The sequence below is a fragment of the Sminthopsis crassicaudata genome, chromosome 1, assembly GCF_048593235.1.
Source record: "Sminthopsis crassicaudata isolate SCR6 chromosome 1, ASM4859323v1, whole genome shotgun sequence".
NCBI lineage: Eukaryota > Metazoa > Chordata > Mammalia > Dasyuromorphia > Dasyuridae > Sminthopsis > Sminthopsis crassicaudata.
Genome location: NC_133617.1, coordinates 149,826,067 through 149,840,684, shown reverse-complemented (window position 1 = coordinate 149,840,684; position 14,618 = coordinate 149,826,067). Strand labels below are relative to the sequence as shown.

At 36.6% G+C, this 14,618-nt stretch overlaps 1 pseudogene; it reads left to right on the top strand.

The window, feature by feature from the left end:
* The first annotated feature begins 692 nt into the window (after positions 1-692).
* LOC141549392 (THO complex subunit 4 pseudogene) lies at positions 693-14,412 on the top strand (annotated as a pseudogene).
* The last annotated feature ends 206 nt before the right edge of the window (positions 14,413-14,618 follow it).

Here is a 14,618-nt window from a genome sequence, read left to right as displayed (position 1 = left end):
GTGAGGGAGGAGAGAAAGCAAGAGAAGCAACAGCTCACAGAAGCATATGGGATGGAAGGAAGGACATAAAATAAACACAGTGAAACAAAGCCCAAAAGAAGATAAGATGATTTTTAAAAGTCACCCTAGGGAAATTTTGAAGGTGTCTGTATTCAAAATCAAAGGAATCTGACCAGAAAAGAGAGGAATTGAAACCTTTGAAGGTTATTTGACGTCCTGGTCTTAACTAAATTGTGGTGAAAAGCAATGGGGACTAAATATTTAAGCATAATGACTGCCTAAATGTGATTAGAGAGAATGGAAGGGAGGGGAGTAGCCATACATTTTACTTAAGCAATTGAAGTAAATGAGACTGGAGACACTAGTGCAATAAAAAGTGGGGGAGAGCTACTATGGATTGAAATTAAAGATAATAAAGAAAAGGGGATGGATCACCTACTAAATTCCCCTGGAAAGAACTGGTAATGATTCTGCATGATTAAGGGGAGAGGAAGAAGGGAAAACAGAGTAGGAAAAGAAAAAAAGGGAAGAGACAAGGGGAAAAAAAAGAATAGTGCAGGGAACAGAAGCCAATTCAGAAGAGATAGGGAGCATAGTATTAATTTACTTCTAACAATAAATACACTAGAATGAGCAACCCAATGGGCTTAACAATTCAAATGTTTAATCAACAGGGAAGCATAGCAACAGTCATGGGTGAAAGAAAATTATCCCCAGGAGCACACTGCTCAGCCATGAAGAAAAGCACAGAACTAGGTGCCCAAGGTCTAAAGCTCAGGAGAAATCAGGACAAGTCTAATGAGGATCAGGCAGTGGGGCTTCAAAAAAAAGTAACATACAGTCTCCTTTTTTATTTCCTTTTACTGCTGTTTCCATGGGAATCCCTATTTATGGGGAAATGAATACTTCCCTTGCAAATAGATGCAAATAAGAGCACCTTCCATTTCTCAAGCTTGATGTAATAAGAGACCTAGAGAAAGAGATGGAGCATGATGGTACTCACTCAGCATAGGTGGGGTTAGTATAAATTTTACATATTAAATTTAGTTTTTGAGGATCTGATCCTTTGGGGTGGAAATGTTTCCTTAACCTTTTTCTGAGCTGTTTAGGGGACTTTCCAGGCATTATCTAATTAATCTTCAAAGCAAAATGCTCAAGAGTTATTATTTCCCCCAAATTGCCAACTTGTTAGCAAAATCCTAGAGGGTATCAGTGAAAGCACTTCTACCTGTTTGTACATATGTCTGTGAATAAGGTCTTTGAGGGGCAAAGGTGTAAAAATCTGTGTTTTGTCTTTAGCTCCTCAGTGTCTGTATTCTTTTCTGACTTTTGACTTCAAATGTCAAGTATGTTTCTTTTATCTAACCTCTATCCAAATAAAAAGATGAAAAGCTCTGATGTTACTATCCATGCTTTAGCTGAAACTAATTTGTATCAGTTTCTGCCACAGTGTTGTGTTGCATTGCTTCATTAAATTAAAGTGGTGCTCCTAAGTTTTCAATGATTAATGGCCACTATGAAATACTGTAGAATGATGGACTTAAGAGTCAGAAAGACCTAAATCCAAATTATGCTTCAGACTCTTACTGTTTTTGTGACCTTGTGTACTGTACCATTCTGAACTTTATTTTCCTCATCTGTAAAATAAAGGTTTGAATTAGACAATAGAGTTCCCTTCTGGCTATAATTGTGATATCTTTTATCTAAAGACTAAGATAACTAAGTATAAAAGGTTCAACAACAGTAGTCTGGTCTCTTGATAATGAAATCATGATCATGCATAGCAACCAATGCAACAGATAAAATGAAAATGCACAGTCTAAAATGGTCTTCTTTCATTTTAGCAGTAATGACTTCAGAATCACAGGGGAAAAAATGCACAAAGGCATTAAGAATGACATAGGTTATAGGTCACCTACAAAAATTAATAGCCAGCAGTACTCTTAAATGTAAGATCCTTGTCAGTAACCAATGAATAGACATACTACCAGAGAAAACCAATTATATCAATCTTGATGTTGACCATCATAGAAGACAAATATTAAAGATAAGTGGAAGAATGGTTCACAGGTTCTCTTTGGGAAGGCAAATAAAGAACTTGGTGGAAAAACAACAAGAAATGTCATTTCACTTTGTTCATCTCACATTGTAGTGATAATAAAATATCATCATAAAAATAATTAAAACTTATGCACCAACACCATTAAAAATATAGAAGAAAATAACTTTCAAATTAAATTAATAAGACTCCAAAACAAAGCAGCATATGCTATAATGCAAATGCAAGGAAAGACAATTTTTTTTAAAAAGAGAGAAACAATTAGGAATGAGAAAAAAAAAAAAGAGAAATCATTTTTAAAATGATTTGTTGGTTTAAAAATATTATTGTTTTCTAATATTCCCACCCAATAGAAACAACTCTTTTAACAAAGACATACAATTAAATAAAACAAACCAGAGCATCAGGACCCAATGTGCATCTATAATCTACCATATCTGCAAAGAGGGAGATGTATGTCACTAACAGTTTTCTGGAATAAACAACTGGTCATTGCATTAATCTGAGATCTGATCAGATTTTTAGTGATTTTTTTCCCCATTTATTATTGTCATCCTTCTTTATATATTTTTCTTTTTTCTTTGCTTACTTTATTCTGTTCATAAAAGCCTTTACAGATTATGCTGAATTATTCATATTCATTGTTTCTTACATTGCGATAATATTCTATTGCATTCATATTTACATATCATATTTTATCCCAATCAGTCTCCTATAAAGGGAATTTCCAGTGTGGGGCCTTCACAAAATGTTATTAAAAATGTTAAGGGTATAAACATATTTACTTATGTATGTAGATTTATATATTATATTACATATAATTATGTATTTATACATGCATGTTTGTATATAAGGCAATTTCATTTACCTTTGACCTCTTTGGAGTATATGCCCAGTAGTAGAAACAAGTTGGTACCAAGGAGTATGAACAATATTTTCCTTAAGGACAGTTAACAATTTGGAGACACAAGAAGCAGCATGGTATGATAGATATAGTATACAATAGGCTTGCATTCATGTGATAAACGTAGGAGATTTCTGCTGAATCTATAAGTCACTGACCTCCTTTTTTCTTATTCCTAGTCATATGTTTACATTTTAAAAATTCTTCCCTTCTATCTGTTTATATTTAAAGAATATGTAGTTTTTATTTGCATTTTGTTCATTTAATTTAGAGTTATCACACAATTTATTTATATCTTCATTCTCTACAACAGTTGTTGGTGCATAAATTCTGTTCCCTAATTGAGTGACCCCATGCAAGTTACTTAATCTCTCCAAGCCTTCGTTTCTTCATCTGTAAAATGAAGGAATGGAATCTAATACCTTGTATGGCCCCTTAAAATTCTGAATTTATGACCTTATATGAGCACCAAATAGCTTTACAAAAAAAAATGATTTTATATTAACAGATAGGAGACTATTTATGTAACAGCATTTCTACATCAGCTATCTAAAGTTAGATTTTTAAGAGCAAAGATTAAAATCAGCATCAGGTTAGAAGTAGAAAAATTAGAAGTTACAAACTGCAAATGGGATGGTTTCAGCCTACTTTAATAAATGACCTTAAAAAGAGATAATGACCACTTGAAAAACATTTAACTGATCTAAATAAGTTGCCAAATAGAAATGATCAAGACCTAGCATGACCAATGACCTAGAAAACCCCTCAGCCAGAAAACATTTGATCTTAGTTTGAAAAAGTTGCCAAAGCTCATAGAGGTTATAACAAGGAAAGTTTGTTAAAGATTGAGTGTTCTAATAGACAAATAACTTACCTTGTTAAGGGCTAAACCAGCAATCTCTTATAGCTGAAATGGGGCAGATGTTAGCTAAAGACATTCCCTCGACCTCAGCCGACTCAGCCCCAACCCCACTCAAGAGTGGTACTATAGAGAGTATAATTAAGATAATTGAGGAGCAGATTTTACTTGTAACCTGGGTACAGATTGCTAAACTCTTGGCTGCATTAAGACACACGTCCCCTTGGCTCTTAGAGGAAGAAAAAATAAATGTAGATAACTGGAAGCTAGTGGGACTTGAAATGAAAGAATTTCACGCAAAAAATGGGCCTCATTCAATTTCCGCAGACGTAGTTCAATTAGTCTTAAACTATCGAGCAAGTTGTAGGAGAAGGAAAAGTTTTAAAAATGAACAGAAGAAGTGTGAGGAAAAAAGGAAAAATCAAGATCTTGCCCAAGGGCAAGGGGATTTAAATGAGGAATTAGGGTGTGATGACTCTGATTCTCTTGAAGAAGCTTCAACCCTGCCTAGAGAGCAGATTATTCACAGGCTCACATCAACTACACCTTCAAGGGTGGAGGAAGAAGGAGGAGGGGAAGAGGCAGAAACACAAACAGAATCGCCTATGAAGCAGCCTATGACAATATTAGAAAAAGAATTGGTTAAAGCTAAGAGAGAAGGACAGGATATAAGTGATTTTATACATGCATATCCTGTGATTGAAGAGATTGACTCTGTAGGTCAAAAAAGGAGAAGGTATGCACCTTTAGATTTGAATAAAATTAAAGAGTTGAAAAAAGGTTGTACTCTTTACAGGGCTATATCAGCTTATGTTAAAATGTTACTAAATGGTTTGTCTTATGAAGTCCTAACCCTGAATGATTGGAAATCCATAGTAAGGGCATGTCTAGAACCTGGACAAAACTTATTGTGGCTTGTGGAGTTCCATGAATTATGTAAAATCCAAGTCAGATGCAATTTGGAAATAGGAGTTAATACACAATTCACTTTTGAGAAATTAACTGGTGAAGATCACTATGGAGAGAATTCAGAACTGGTTAAATATCCCATGACAGTGTATGAGCAAATTGCTAAGGCTGCAATAAAAGTTTGGGGTGTCTTCCCTGGACAGAAAGATGAGGGGGAGGCTTTCACTAAAATAGAGCAAGGTCCCAATGAACCTTTTGTGGATTTTGTGGGACATTTGCAAACTGCTGTCAAAAGAACTATTGGAGAAAATGCAGCTATAGAAATAAGGATCAGACATCTGGCTAAGGAAAATGCCAATGAGATTTGCAAAAGAATTATGTGGGGATTAGACAAAGATGCTCCTTTAGAGAAGATCATAAGAGGCTGTGCTACAGTGGGAACAAATACTTTTTACACCTGGACTATTATGAACATGGAAAGACAGAGTCCCTCCTAGCAAGGGACTTCTAAAGAAACTCGGTGATGTTTTCAATGTGGAAAAATTGGACATCTAAGAGCTCAGTGTACATATGGAGATAGAGTGAGAAGACAGGATTAGAGAAGACCTAAAACTCCATGTCCAAAATGTCACAATGGTCTCTACTGGGCCTCTAAATGTAGATTGACCCAGGGAAATGAGAGGTGGGGCTCAGCTTCAGCCCCCCAAGTGGGGCATGATGGCAGCCCAGGTTACCAGAGAATTTTAAGACATGATCAATAAGCCAAAAGGCAATCGGATGGAAGAAAGGGATTGAAATTAGGAAAAATAGAGTTGTGTGCAGTAGAGACTACTGAGATACTCCCTGGAGAAGTGAAATCTGTTCCTCTTCACCCTATGGATCCTTTGCCTCCAGGCATAGTAGGCTTGACCATTTCACCTTCTGAGAGTGCCTACAAAACAGTGTCCATCCATACACTGATGTGGGAAACTGGAGAACATGTAGCTAATATCCCAGTCATTAACAAAGGTAGACAATGTGTGATTTATCAACCAGGAGAAGTAGTAGCATCAGGCTTATTGTTATCTACCCCTAATAAGCAACCTGGTGATAGTCACTCAGATTCTGACTCCAATGAATAAAATCCAGGAATATATTGGACAGCAGCTGTAACAGCTGACCGACCTATGCTTATTATATATATAAATGGAATACCATTTGAAGGATTGATAGACATGGGTGCAGATCATACAGTTATTAGAGGTACCAATTGACCCAGTCACTGGCTAAAGATTAAGGCACACACCTACATGTCTGGGGTAGGAGGATCAATATAAGCAGAAGTTAGTGCTATGCCTTTGAGATGGATATTTGAAGGTGAAACAGGAGTTTTTACTCTTTTTGTGGTTGAAAAAATCCCCATCAATCTGTGGGGAAGAGACATTTTACAGCAGATAGGATTAGAAATAAGCACTTCAGCTTTTTAGGCAGGGCTGCTGTTGAAGGCCTACCTGCACTTTCACCGGTTCCTATTCAGTGGAAGACTGATTAACCAGTGTGGGTAGAACAGTGGCCCTTAAAAAGTGATAAAATTCAAGCCTTATTAGACATAGTGAACGAACAACTTGACCAAGGACACTTGCGGCCTTCTCTAAGTCCTTGGAATTCCCCAGTATTTGTGGTGAAAAAGAAATCTGGGAAATGGAGGATGTTAACTGATCTAAAAAGAGTAAATGAACAGATGGAAACTATGGGAACTCTTCAGCCTGGACTTCCATTTCCTACTCAGTTGCCAAGAGAATGGCCTCTTTGGGTTATAGACATTTAAGGATTGTTTCTATTCTATCCCTCTAGATAAGGAGGATATGAAAAGATTTGCTTTTTCAGTGCCTAGTGTTAATTTGGCTGAGCCTTATAAAAGATATGAATGGACAGTTTTGCCACAGGGAATGAAAAACAGCCCTACTATGTGCCAAATGTATGTTGCTGCTGTTCTTGTTCTAGTAAGAAAAGCATTTCCAAAAGTAATATTGTTACATTATATGGATGATATTTTGGGATGTGAACCTGAGGAACAAATGTTAGAAGCATGTCTACAAAAGACCATGGAAACACTAAAGTACTACAAACTTCATATAGCTACAGAAAAAATTCAAAGACATGCTCCTTTTCAATATTTAGGATATGAAGTATATCCTAAGACACTCACAGTACAAAAACTTTATTTAAAAACAGAGAAGTTGAACACCTTAAATGACTTTCAAAAATTAATAGGAGATATCCAATGGATGTGTCCAGTGATAGGCTTAACTACCAATCAACTGCAACCTCTATATGACATTTTAAGGGGAGACAGTGCTTTAAATTCACCACTCCAGCTTACAAAAGAAGCACAAGAGGCTTTGAGAGAAGTTGAACTGGCTTTATCCAATGTGGTTGACAGAGTCACTCAAAAACCCTTGGAAATATCAGTTTTTGCTACAAAAGAGGCACCCACAGCAGTCCTTTATCAAGGAGATAGTGTGATTGAGGGGGTGAACCTCCCAGCACAACCAGAACAAAGCCTTACTCCTTACCCAGTGCTTGTGGCTAGAATTTTATTAAAGGCTATTAAGAGAGTAATGCAATTATCTGGGATAAGTCCTGAAAAAATATACACATTCTATACTAACGCACAAATTAATGTATGCTGTGAGACCATCCCAGAATGGCAAATTTTATTGGCCACAGCTCCAAATTTTGCACACGGGTCTCCATTAAAGATAACCCAGCTACTACATAATTGGCGATGGGTTTTTGAATAAAAGATTTCTAAAGTTCCTCTTAAAGGACCCACAATCTTTATAGATGCCTCCAAAGAAAATATGTGTGCTGTATACTCTCATGATTTAACCATAAAGATAGTAGTCAGAACTCCTTTTCAGTCCACTCAACAGAATGAATTATTTGCTATCATGCTAGCTCTTACTTATTACCCAGGAAACGTAAATATAATTATTGATTCAGCCTATTCAGTAGGTAGTATAAAGAACTGCCACAGCCAAAATAAAATTCGTAGCCTCTAATATTTATCAGCTCTTTAAGGAACTTCAAGAGCAAGTGAGAAAGCATCCAGACAAGATTTATATCTTGCATGTCCACTCACATAGTGGACTTCCAGGTCCTATTTTTGATGGAAATTCAAAGGCAGGTAGCCTTCTAACCATGTTAGCCAGTACTCCTTTATTTCAGGAAGCACAAGAATCTCATTCTAAATATCATCAGGCTGCTCAAGCTTTAGTTTACAATTTGGAATAACAAGACAGGCAGCTAGGAGCATAGTAAAAAGCTATACAGGTTGTCTTCCTTTCCACGCTCCTACACTCCCTCCAGGGAAGAATCCTCATGGTTTGAAACCCAGTGAAATCTGGCAAATGGATGTGACCCACTATAAATCTTTTGGTCATCTGTCTTTTATCCACATGGTAGTAGATACCTTTTCAGGATTCACTTTTGCAGTGCCAATGTCAAAAAAGACAGCCCGAGTAGTCACTGAATTCCTTATCCAAGCATTTGCAATTATGAGTGTGCCACAAGAAATAAAAACAGATAATGGACTTGCATATAGTTTCAAATATTTTGCACACTTTTGTGCACAGTATAAGATTTTTACACACCACTGGCATACCTTTTAATCCACAAGGACAGGCAATAGTAGAGAAGAGAATCAGAGACATTAAGACACTCCTCCCAAAACAAAAGAAAAGGGGAGCCACAGGTAGCTCTAGAGAACTTCTAAATTTAGTTCTCTATACCATTAATTTTCTAATTTTTGATAAAGATGCACTGGCTCAGGCAGACAGGTTTTATAACCCACCAGAAGGGCAGTGTCCAGTGCAAGCAGCTCCACTGTCCTTAGATAATCGCCAGGTGATGTGGAGAGACCCAGAAAGTGGTGAATGGAAGGGACCAGATAGGTTAACTGCCTGGGGGAGAGGGTTTGCTTGTATTTCTTCAGCAGGAGAAGGAATCAGATGGGTGCCAATGAGTCGTATTTGCCTTGTCCATCACAGAGAGACAGAAAAAGAGAAAGACCTCAAAACAAAGGAGAAAATCTAAGAAACATCTGACACTGAAAGAGCATGGCTAATAAGAAGACTGTTAAAGAACTTTAAAACCAGCAGGAATCATTGGATTTCCTAACATAAGATGATACTAATGGACAATGGACTTATGGACATTTATAAATTCTCAATTTATGATTATTTGATCATGTTATTTGTTACATACTTCTAGTATGTATTATGTTACTATATTACTATGTGCTTATGTAATCTATGTAATTATGTGTAATGCCTCCCATATTGATGGATTTATGTTTCAAGGTCATGACCACCCTATGTTCTAAATCAAAAGAAAGGGGGAGATGTTAGGTTCTTATTAAGTGCTAATGAGATAATGAGATATTAGGTTCTTACTAAGTGCTATGTCCATACTTAACAATTCTCTACTTCTGGCCTTTAAAGGAAGTTTTACCCCTTTGAATTTCTTGGGAGGAGCTTAATGTTTAAAAGGAGCAAGTTCATTGGTAGAAGTAATCTTCCCACAAGCCCTTGCATTATCCCAAATCCATTCTCTGGGAGGATAAAAGAGGGTGGCACTCTGGAGGAGGGAAGTCTCTACTCTAGGTCAGAGTTGGTGGCTCTCTACAGGACGAAGAATCTGGCCAAGAGATTGAGTTGAGACAGCAGATCTCCTCCCAGAGAGCAATTGGCAGTTTATGGAGATAGCAGAACATTACATATTGGCGTCCACAACATGGGGCAAGGACTTTTGCTTATCCTGACAAGGACTTATTCTGAGCCCTTCAGAGGAGCTAGCCTGGGACCTTTGCAATTTTATGGATTTGATCCAACTTTCTCAGGGTATTCTGATGATGAAGCTGGCCGTCTGTCCCATGTGTGACACTGCCTTTTTTCTCTCTAATTATCTACCTTGATAAATGCACACACATGCACATACACACACACACACACACACACACACACACACACACACACACACAAACACTGCACATTTTACCTTGATGAATAACGGATCATAAGTTTTTTTGTTTGTTTGTTTGTTTTTTATGATTCTCAGTCCAGTATTCTTGTTATAAAGTAAAATTTTAACATTTTAATGGACTTAAATATTTAGTATAGAGAATCTTTTTGGTTGACTCTGAGTAAGGTTCCCTCTAGCTTTTTAATTGCACATTGTTGGCTATTTTACATGAGCAAAAATTAATGAATTCCTGAATATACATTCCAGATTTTACTATTACAATCAAATATATTTCTCCCAAGAGAAAGAAAAGAATAATTTGATCATTCTTCCACTCACCAGAAGAGTGGTCTCTTCCCACAGAGAAGTCTTGGGTTCTCCTCTTGGTTCATCTTGGAACAGAAAAGAACCCAAGATAAAGATCTAGTTTACATTGTAGTTATCTCATATTTGTGTATAAAGGAAGAGATTGATGTAGGAATAAAAAGACCAAACATGACTAGGTTAAAAATCTACCTACTACCTCTGATTATCAGCCCACTTATTCCAGTCAAACTATATACCCCAGTTAAGTCAATTGAGTTATCTTTCTTTTCTCTTTCCTTCTCACTCTCCATACCATCTTCCAACCAGGAAGGCCTGGGGCTGGGAAAAGAAATTAGCCCACTCACTTTAAGAATGATATCAGGGATAAGGCGGATCCTGAGAAGATGGTAAAGTAGGTTGGTAATTTCATGCTCTCCAGATTTCCCCCCAAAATAGAACAATTTTGTGCCTTAGGTCAAACATAGATTGGTGAAAAATCAAGATTTAGGGCAGAACTGGGTCCTCCAGGAACAACCCAAGAAGATCTGAAAAAAGACTAGGATTAACCCTTGTGAAATGTAAACATATCCAGGCTAGCTCCAAAGAATGCCAAGTAGAAAGCCTTAGGGCTAGCTGATTGTGATTATAGCCTCAACAGGAACCACTGAAATTTTTACCTTCTGGATTGTTTATGGAGGTAAGGTCTGAGTCCCAGAAGCCTGAGGGAATTTTGGTTGATTAAGAACCCCAGACCCAGATGTGCTGCAGAATCTCAGTGAGAAGGAACCAGCAAGTGCAGAGGCAGTGGGGCATGAACACTGCTGGCTGCAGGCACTTGCTGGAGGGAGGAGTTTCTCCCAGAGAATGGGAGTGGGATAACGCAAGGGCTTGTGGGAAGATTACTTCTACCAATGAACTTGCTCCTTTTAAATATTAAGCTCCTCCTCAGAAATTCAAAGGGGTAAAACTTCCTTTAAAGGCCAGAAATAGAGAATTGTTAAGTACCAACTTAGCACTTAGTAAGAACCTAATATCTTATTATCTCATTAGATATAGAGACCATAGAAACTCACTATAGGAATAGGGAAGATGGGGATTCATCTTCAGAAAAGTAAAAAAAAAAAAAAAAAAAAAGCTTCTACCCCAAAAAGTAACATGAAATGACTCCCTGCCCAGAGAGAATTTATAGAATAATTCAAAAAAGAACTTAAAAAGCAAGTGAGAAACATTGAGGAAAAACTAAAAATAAATAAAGACCAAGAAAAACAAGAAGATTATTATTTTTTTTAAGTTAACTAACTAGAAAAAGGAGACAGAGTTTCAAAGATGAACTCTTTGAAAATTAGAATTGGGCAATGGGAAGAAGTAAAGCTATGAGAGACCAAGAAATAACAAAACAGATTATAAAGAATGAAAAAATAGGACAGAATGTGAAACACCGTATTAAAAAAAAAAAAAAAAAAAAAAAAAAAAAAAAACAGATTTGGAGAAAAGATTAAGAAGAAAAAATATGAGAATAATTGGACTGCCTGAAAGTTGTGAACAACAACAACAACAACAACAAAATCCTTGATACAGTAATGCAAGATATAATCCAAGAAAATTGTCCTGGAGTGTTTATAGAACATGAGGGAAAAGAAGAAATAGAAAAAAATACAATGATCACCACCTCAAAGAGATCCTTTGTGGAAAACACAGATCAAAGAGAAAAGTTTGTAAGAAACAAGAATAAAACAATTCAAATATATTGAGCTACAATTAGAATTGTACAGGAATTATCAACAGTAACAATAAAAAACCACAGGTCTTGGAATCATATTGACTGACAATCAAAAGAACTAGATTTGTAACCAAAAATATCATATCCAGCAAAATTATGTATAATACTGAATGAGAAAAAAATGGACATTCAATTAATTTCAAAAAATTGAACATGGACAAATTGTTTATGACTTTTTGTAATTTTTTAACATTGGAAATGTATACTATCTACTTAAGATTGGCATCGGTGATAGGATAGCTCAAAAGAAAGAATGGGGCAAAGTTAAAGTAAAAATAGTAATCATGTTATGCAAATGAAGTAAAGAGGAAGAATAGGTATAGAGGCAATAGAAGGGAGAGAGGAGCTCATAGTTCTGAAAACCTACTCACATTGGAAATGGGTTAAATAGACAACACTACATATATATCATGAGGGGTATCACCCCCTCCAAAATCTATAAAGTAAGGGAGGAGGGATGGGTGGACTGTTAAGCAAAGAGTGAGGGGTCTTCTCCTTCATTACAAGGGTCTGCTCAACCTCTTTCTGATGGACAAGGCAAATATGGCTCATTGGCACCCATCTGATTCCTTCTCCATCTGTAGAGATACAAGCAAACCCTCTCCCCCAAGCAGTTAACCTATCTGGTCCCTTCCATTCACCATTTTCTGGGTCTCTTCATATCACCTGGAGATTATCTAAAGACAGTGGAGCTGCTTATGCTGGACATTGCCCTTTTGGTGTGTTATAAAACCTGTCTGCTGGAGCCAGTGCATCTTTGTCAAAAATCAAGAAGTTAATAGTATAAAGAGCTAGATTTAGTTCTTTATACTATTCTTTAGTGTTACCTGTGGCTTAATGTCTCTGATTCTCTTCTCTACTATTGCCTGTCCTTGAGGATTAAAAGGTATGCCAGTGATGTGTAAAATCTTATACTGTGCACAAAAGTGTGAAAAATGTTTAGAAGTATATGCAGGTCCATTGTCTGTTTTTATTGCTTGTGGCACACCCATAATTGCAAATGCTTGTATAAGGAATTTAATGACCACTTGGGCTGTTTCTTTTACTGCTGGTATTGCAAAAGTGAATCCTGAAAAAGTGTCCACAACTCCCTAAGAAAAAATCCCCAGGACCAATGGATTTACATGTGATTTCTACCAAACATTTAAAGAATAATTAATTCCAATGTTATATAAACTATTTGGAAAAAAAAAAAAAGGAATGAAGGACTCCTACCAAATTCCTTTTATGACACAGACATGGTACTGATACCTAAACCAGATAGGTTGAAAACAGAGAAAGAAAATTATAGACCAATCTTCCTAAAGAATATTGATGCTAAAATCTTAAATAAAATATTAGCAAAAAGATTAAAGAAAGTCATTCCCAGGATAATACACCATAACCAAGTGGGATTTGTACCAGGAATGCAGGGCTGGTTCAATATATTAGGAAAACTATTAGCATAATTGACTATATCAATAATCAAATTAACAAAAACTATATGATCATCTCAAGAGATGCAGAAAAAGCATTTGATAAAATCAAACATCCATTCCTACTAAAAACATTTGAGAGTATAGGAATAAATGGACTTTTCCTTAAAATAATCAGTAGCATCTATTTAATACCATCAGTAAGCATCATATGTAATGGGGATAAACTGGAACCATTCCCAATAAAACCAGAAGGGATACAAGGTTGCCCCCTATCACCATTACTATTCTATATTGTATTAGAAATGCTAGCTTCAGCAATAAGAGTTGAGAAAGAGATTAAAGGAATTAGAGTAAGTAATGAAGAAACCAAATTATCACTCTTTGCAGATAATATGATGGTATACTTAGAGAACCCCAGAGATTCTACTAAAAAGCTAAATAATAATAATAATAATACTATAAATATATAAATAAATAATAATAATACTAAAAAGAAATAATCCACACCTTTAGCAAAGTTGCAGGATACAAAATAAACCCACATAAGTCATCAGCATTCTTGCTATCATTAACAAAATCCATTCAGAACAAGTGGGCCATGGCCTGTGGAGGCTCCCCAGGCAGCAGCAGAAACCGACCTGTGCCCTACAGCAGACCAAAACAGATAAGTAGCAGTAAGATGTGTTCTAGGTGTTCCACTGTGACTTTGGAGGTAAGGCCGGAGTTGACACTGGTGGCCAGTTGCTGATCTCCAAACTGGATGGTAGGGTCTCAGTTGTGGATATTCAGGAACTATTTGCTGCATTTGGAACTCTGAAGAAGTCAGCTGTACATTATGATCTGTTCGGCCAAAGCTTAGAAACAGCAGATGTTCACTTTGAGCGAAAAGCAGATGCTCTGAAGGCCATGAAACACTATGATAGTGATGAACATTCAGCTTGTTATAGCACAGACTGATACACAAGGAAGACTTGCACAGAGTGTAAAGAGAGCTGCAGTGACTGCAAACCATGACTCTGGATGTTCCTGTGATAGAGGTGGCACCTGGAGAGGTGGTCATGGAGGCAATCGAGGACAAGGACTAGGGACTGGAAGAAATTCGAAAAACAGCTTTCCATAGAAGAACTAGATGCACAGTTGGATGCTTATCATGCCATGATGAACAGCAGCTAAACTAGCCAACATATTCCCTGAATGGAACAGGACCCAGGATTCTCCTTCTTTGCCCTTTTTGATGGAAGGCAGAGTAGAGAACTGTGGCTCGGCTATCAATGATGGATTTGTTTCTTTTATGTTTAGAAATAGGATTTAAAATTCATTTAAAATGTTTTTTTGTTTTGTTTTGTTTTGTTTTTTTTAAATTCTGAAATAGACCTGTT